The sequence below is a fragment of the Enoplosus armatus genome, chromosome 2 (genome assembly GCF_043641665.1).
Source record: "Enoplosus armatus isolate fEnoArm2 chromosome 2, fEnoArm2.hap1, whole genome shotgun sequence".
Taxonomy (NCBI): domain Eukaryota; kingdom Metazoa; phylum Chordata; class Actinopteri; order Centrarchiformes; family Enoplosidae; genus Enoplosus; species Enoplosus armatus.
This window is the reverse complement of record NC_092181.1, coordinates 15,430,791-15,438,462: the sequence shown is the minus strand read 5'-3', so window position 1 is coordinate 15,438,462 and position 7,672 is coordinate 15,430,791.

Genomic DNA, 7,672 nt, shown 5'->3' with positions numbered 1-7,672 from the left:
GGAGCCTCCTTGAGCCGCCTATTGTTATTGGTCTCCTGGCTGAGGTAGTCCAAGGCTATCACTCAAAAGTCTCTGGCACAGCTTTACGGCTCTACAGCACTCTGCACACACACACACATAAACACACACACAAGAAAATGACACCATGAAATCCCATTCACACACTCTTCACACTCGATAATCATCCTGTTTATGTGCATTCACACATGCAAGCATGCGTGCACACAAGCACACATATACACACACACGCAAATACAGCATGCAATCGCATTAACACACACTTTGTACTCTATAAGCATTCAACTACACACAGAGACATACACACACACACACACACTTATACACACAAATACAAATACAGAGCCAAATAAAAACAGGTAGCGATCGTCTGGGGAGAGCTGTCGTAAAAATATTTTATGGGGCCAGAAAGTGAAACATTATCTGTCTGGCCTGTCTGTGATGATCAGCTCCTCTCTCATGACTGATGTTCATCCTGCGATGGTTTTCTTCCAATCTTTCTCTCTGTCTCTTTCTCTGTCTTTCTTTCCTCTCTTTGCTGCTTTCTGTCTTATTTGTCTTCCCTACACTGAGCTCAGTTTTGAAACCTTCTCTTCCCTCCTCACCCACACTCCCCCCATTCTCCCCAATCTCCTTCCCAACCTCAATTTCCTGCTCCCCTTCCCTGCTATTATATTGTGACACACAAGGGAACGTGTGTGGGTGTGTGTGTGTGTTTGTGTGTGTATGTGTATGTAATGGTGGGACTGTGATTCCCTGCGGTGGAGACCTGCAGGGACGATGCTGAAGGAGCCATTGTTCTATACAGGCTCACAGACAAACACACATCACAACGGCCACACACATACACCTCTGAAAAACATGAACCATACACCCACTATACATTCTGCATGCATACACATAAAAAGCACAAGGACACACTTTCATTCAAGTCACGGGCCATACATCACACACACACACACACACACACACACACTCTCGCTGCCTTTTTCCATTGTGTAACTGTTGGTTGGTACTGTGGCTGCAGGCGAGTCCGTCCTTGAGACTCAGACTGGCCAAGCAAATAATTACCTCCCCGCATCGACACGCTGCCTCCTCCCAACATATCAACAAGAAAGTGAGTGTGTGTGTGTGTGTGTGTGTGTGTGTGTGTGTGTGTGTGTGTGTGTTTGCAATTAAACTGATCTGAAGGCACAACAATATTCAATGTTATTGAACGGACATTACATTTTACACAAAGGCAAGAAGGCTGTTACGGTGAAAGTACACCCAAGGTATGAGCGTGTGTGTGAGTGTTTACTTGTATGTCCATCTTTGTGAGGACCAATTTGAGTTTTAGACCTTGGGAGTGAGGACATTTTTGCAAAACGAGGACCTTAAAAGGGCAGTTTGGTAAAGCCCTGATTTTAAGGTTAAGGTCAGAATTAGGCTTAGGTTCAGTTTATGGTAAGGGTTGGGTGTAGACATTTAGTTGTGAGGGTTAAAACAGTACTTCACCGATTAACATTGCACTCCTATAACAATGTTGGACGATGGACAAAGCAATGTAGCAGAATCAGAGATATCGTCTTTTTTATTTTACGCATTCGTCTTCCTTGTGAAAACGTGAAGCCTACATTACCCATCCACATCAACCGCTGACAGTTCGTTGGGAAATTCTGGTGTGTTATGCTAGTAGTAGCTAATGTAGCTTCAAGCTGCTAGCTGAAAGCAGAGATGAGGAGCGGGCTACAGAGGTCTGCTAAGCTCACTTCTTTTCTAACTCCACAGCGCCAGATTTTCTTAAATGTTCGAACTTCAGACTCAACCGACAATTTATCGGAGCCACAAAACGATTTATACAACTGTTTTAACATGCAGTAGTACTCTACAATACCTGTAAACCAACTTTGGTGTGTAAAATCGATGGAGTTCCCCTTTAAGGTTAGGGCTAAGGAACACATTATGTCAATGAGGGTCCTCACAAGTACAGAAGTACAAATATGTATGTGTGTGTCTAATCTGGATAAAACGTAGACCACCTTCAGCTGGTAATTTTCCTCTTATCCTCCATCACATCAGTCAATAGCAGAACCACACAGATGAAGGATGACATTCTCTGTGGTCTCTGTGTGTATGTGTGTGAGTGTGTGTGTGTGTGTGTGTGTGTGTGTGTGTGTATGTGTGTGAGTGTGAGTGTGAGTGTGTGTGTGTGTATTGGGCTCTATCTGCATTCGAGGAGTGTGTGATTTAGCTCCAGACTATGTTGTCCCAGTTTCCCGAGAAAGTAACTAATAGGAGAGATGAAAGAATGAAAGAAACTCAACATCAGTCCATCAGAAAACTTTAGATTCCTCACTTCGCTGCTCCTCCCCTGTGCTCTATTTTTTCATCACATTTGTGTGTTAACAGACAGAAAACATGCTGTAAAGTTCACAAGGGGGGTTTCAATCTCGCAACAATCAGAGCCAAAGGCGCCTCAGCCCACAGATCAGTGGAGCGGCTCGTCCATTTCTTTAATGTCTCCTTTTCTATTCTATTCCTCTTTTGATCACCTCCTGTAATAACCTCCTCTCCCCATTTACTAATGTCTTCCTCCGCTTCTCTCCCATCCATTAACCCTCTTCTCTCATTTCTTTCGCCATCCTCCCCCCCTTTGACAGATGAATCTACTGTATGAGAAAGTATTAATTAGGCGTGCCTTGTGTGTGTGAGTAGTAGAGGGTTTCGAGTGCAGATACAGTGGATTGTAATGAGTGGGAGGAAAAGCAAGAAAGACAGGCAGACAGAGAGAGAAAGCTAGTGTGATGTGAGAGACGGCAACTGCAGCGGCCAAGGATCAAAACACCCAAACTGCCCACAATTGCATCTATACTTTGCACTGACAGAGGGAGGCGCGCACACACACACACACACACACACACACACACACACACACACACACACACACACACCTTCTATTTGATCTTATATTGGAGCAGAAACCTTCCATCCTGCTCCCTCTGCACTGAGCAAAGACTTTGACACACTTTTACTGCCATGTTTTATTCAACGCAAATGTAGAGAGAAAAAGATGTTATGGAGTGTGCGTGTGTGTAGTTAAAAAAATATGTGTGCTTGCGTGGAAGCATTTTGCTACCAGGTTCTGGGAGGCAGAGAATACACACATAACAAACACACACACACATAACAAACACACACACACTCTCATATGCACACAAGGCTTCGGACTGCCCAAGTGTGAACCCAACTGTCCAATTACTTTGATCCATGCCTGTTGCTGTGGGAAGAGGAAATAGTTTCTCTCTTTTTGCCTTAAAGCACATCACCTGGGTACACACACACACACACACACACACACACACACACACACACACACACACATAATGGCTATGGTCTGGCTTGCTCTGTTTCCTCTAATTGCCTGAGAGGATGGAGAGAGGAGAAAAGCAGCGAGGGAGAATGGAGAATGCCAAATTTAACCACATTTGTCGAGCTGTGCATCTGTTTGGAAACCCAAGAGCACGAGGAGGAGGAGGAGGATGATAATGATGATGATGAGCATAGCAGCCGCAGCTGAAAAGCAATGGCTTCTGGCTCTCATCCAGTCTAATCAAACTCCTTGTTACATCAGCTCCTGCCCAAACACACACCCGCAGTACAGTATATACATCTTTTTTTGGAGCGGAGGCAGCAATCGATCTGCCATTGATCTGTCTGGGCCTGACATTTGGCCTTGGTGTGCGTACCTGTTCAACTCTGACATTCAATTCTGCTGCTGCAGGACAAACAGAAGTTTATGAGCAGATGTTATGAGATTATATGACCCCTGACAAATCACACTGCGCCCTCCAGCAGCAGCAGCAGCAGCAAATAGAACGATGGCAACCTGAGTCCATCCAATAATATCCGTGCAGCAGGAAAACCATGCTCAAACAGTTAATCCTATCGATCCCCTAAAAGTATGACGCTGAATCTAAATGTTAGACTGCTAAAGAATGTATATCCTTGTCGTGATTACAGCACATCCAATATGTCCTCACTGCTACCAAGTGGAGAGAAGAAGTCTCCCCTGTGCTGCTGCCCTCCCTTCATCTGTTACCAGTGAAATATCATTGATCGATTGACACTTTTAATATTCTTTTATTTGTTTTTAAAGCATTACTGTCGGGTCCTCTCCATCTGCTGCCATTTTAAAATGCTATCATAAAAAAATCTTTTTACAGCTGCTTTTAAAGTAATCACATAACTATATATGCTGTTATTTATTTATTTGTATCTGTTACACTTATTTTTCAGCACTTTGGTCAACATCTGTTGGTTTTTTTGTATGTTTTCTCTTTAAACAAATTGACTTGACCTGATTAAGTCCAGCCTTAAACTTGGCAGCATACAGCAGAACTGTTAGCAAACAGCCTATTTACACATCCAGCAGACACGAAGCAACATTTGCATTTATTTAAAGTTGTGTTTTCAGCAACCTGATGAAGTCAAATATTCAATCTCTTTCTAGCTCTGGTTTGGTCTCCACCAACGTCTGTAGAACAGTTCTGTCTCTTTAGCTGCTAAATGCTCCGCGATGTTCACCAGCTCTGTCTGCTGTTTGGTGCTGGGCAGGTAGCGTGTGGTGGGTTTATCAGAGCTTTTTCCCTGAAAACAGCTGCCTGATGCTCATGAGGGTGGTGATTAGAGCAGCTTTAAAGACCAAAGTCGTACACATGAGAAGAGAAAGTCAGAAGATTAAGATTGCTGCCATTAGCACAAAGCCATTGTGTATTATATTTCATGGAACAGCAGTGGAGAGTTATGCTAAGTAGGTGCTGGTTTATAGATTCAAAAGACGGCAAGAGATAAGAAAGTACACTAATAACCAACCCACTTCTTTTCTGTTGTCAGAATTTCTCACAGCAAGAATCCCATATTTACATAAATTACACATCTGTGTGCAAAATGACACAAACGATCGCTAATCCTCCTGTTTGTGTGTGTTTGTGTGCGCACATGCATGTGTCAGGTTGTTTTCCGCTGTTAAAATCGCTGAGGCATGAAGTTTGCAGCTGCACACAACAGGAGATAATACACATCCTGAATTATTGATGGAAATGAAAACAACTCTATTTTTCCTTTCTACTCTCTTTCTCTGTCGGTAACTGTCCCTCCTCCTCCCTCACTTCCCTTCTCCCCACCCTCACCCATTTGGCTGTATAACAGCCCTCTAATGACAACAACACTCAACTGGTGCCTCTTTGGTTTAGTCCGCACACACACACACACACACACACACATCAGCAAAAAGTCTGTATTCTTAGGTGTGAAGCAGGTGTGTGTGTTTGCTCTTGCATGATGCACACAGGTCTCCTTACAGGGCAGGTGACAGGTGGAGGATAGCAAAATGCTTGCTGTGCAATTCATCAGCTCTCTCCCTCTGTCAGCCCTCCCTCTCTCTCTCTCTAATGCTCTGTAGCTCTTTTCCCCCCATTTCCCTGCTGACATTCTTTCTCCATCTATACAAACCACATTTGTCTCTGTTATTTTCCCTTTCTGCTTTTTTTCCTCCCCATGCTGCATCCTGTTCACTCTCTTCCTAAATGGGCTGAGTGTTGAGGGAGGAGAGGAAGTAGAAAACACGAGGGAGAGAGCGAGAGAGATGGAAAGAGAGAGAGAGCATTTATGGCCAAATAAAGAGCAGGCCTTAATAATTTACTCTGACCTGCAGCCACATGCCAATCATAGCCCATTGCTCCCTTAGAAATGAGAGTGAGAGAGAGTCACTAGTAGTGAGAGAGCGATGGGGGGGGGGGAAGCCAGAGAGAGAGAGAAGAGCTGCTATGCTGGTACTGACAGTCCCTTGATACTGTGATACATTATTTGAGGCGCTACACTGGTCTAAAAGCCTTGAAACATTCACTGTCAAATGTCAGGAACAGAAAAACGGAGGCATCCATTAAAGGAAAAATTGGAAAGGAACAAGAATTTTAAACAGTTCAATTTAATGACGCAAAGCAAACAGAGCAGTGTTTGGGTTGTGAGATCCAAATGAAGTGCAATATTTATAATATGATGGACAACTTGATTTGGAGGTCAGAGACTGTGCCAGAGTCTCTCGTTCAGGAAGACGTTTTATACAGTAGCAGAGAGAGCACAACGCACTGCAACTTAATGTAAATCTGCATTCATTGATTTTTTTGTGTCAGTTGGGGGAAGCAGATGAAGCTATAAACACAACGTTTACATTTTATCACCTTATAAAGTTCTTGTGGCAAACTTGTTAGCAAACAGTTGTCTATGTGCGCACCCAGCAGCCGGGAGTCAACATTAGGATTCATTTGGAGTCGTGTTTCTGGGCCACTGATCAACGTAAGTCCAATATTCACTCTCTGTTTCAGTTTCTCCTGGGAGATATGTCTCTTTAGCCGCTAAATGCTCCACTGTGTTCACCAGCTACAGTCACAAGCTGTAGACTGCTGTTTGTTGCTGGGCTGGTATTGTAGTGTATAGCGGGTTTTTAGAGCTCATTCGCTGAGAACTGCTGTCCAGTGCAGCTGAAAACAAATCTGATGAGGTCTGAACTGGTGAGAGGGGTTAACGGGAGACCTGTCGTAGTGCCTAAAATGTACATTTGGATTTATAGTTGAGTGTTTGGTGATAACAATGGACTTCACTAATTGATATCACCACTGCAACACAAGACGCATAGTGTTGATGCCATGATCAGGCCGTATTATTCTGGAGTTTACGCTCATTCATTTACAGCGATGGAGAGTGGAGGTCGCAGTGCAGTGAAGATGACTTTGCGGGATGTGCGTTACTGAAAGGAGAGAACACAAGCGGCCAATCACAGTAGTTTCGGTCCCCATGTGCTACCTCTGTAGCCACCATAGCCCTGACTTATTATTCCTTTGGCGAGAAGCTTTGGCAGCTACGTCCATGAGCTGAAAGATGTTATAAAGCTCCGTAGAGCTGAGGGGAACTGCACAGTTCAGTGGTCATTTTCTGTGGGCTCGTTACTACGAGAGACACCTTTCACATTACAAGTAGTCATTTGATCCATTGTTAATATGCAATTATAAATGAATGCAGCTTTATATTGTGTTGAGCTCTCTCCGCCACCATGATGTTGGCATCTTGAACACATCTCTCTGTTAGACACATGCCTGCATTACATAGACACACAGGACACACAGGACAAGTTTTTTCACTTGTGGCTTTTCTATTTATTTGCATTGATTCTTTGGAGACGTGCACTACCCTTCGCCATAATGGCCTCAGCCCAAACCTTAACCTAACCTTTATTTTACCTCAGTGGAGACAGAAACTAATTTGTGCTGAAGGCAATTGCAGTGAAAACGATTGAGGACACCACTTTCTCCCTAATTACACAAGCCATCCTCAATCACAATTTATCCCCAAGTGTGACACACACACACACACACACACACACACACACACACACACACACACACACACACACACTGGCATGTTCACATACAGAGATTTGACTGTATTCTCTGGTCCATTCGGCTCCTGGTGTGAAAGAAATAGATAGTGCCTCAGAAGCATTTTTATTCTTTGGATGAGGCAGCGCTCCATCCAACAAGCTCTCCGATTGGTCAGTCCGAGGAAGGTCACCTTACCCCCCGCCACCAACGAGCATTGATCCATAAACCAATGAGAC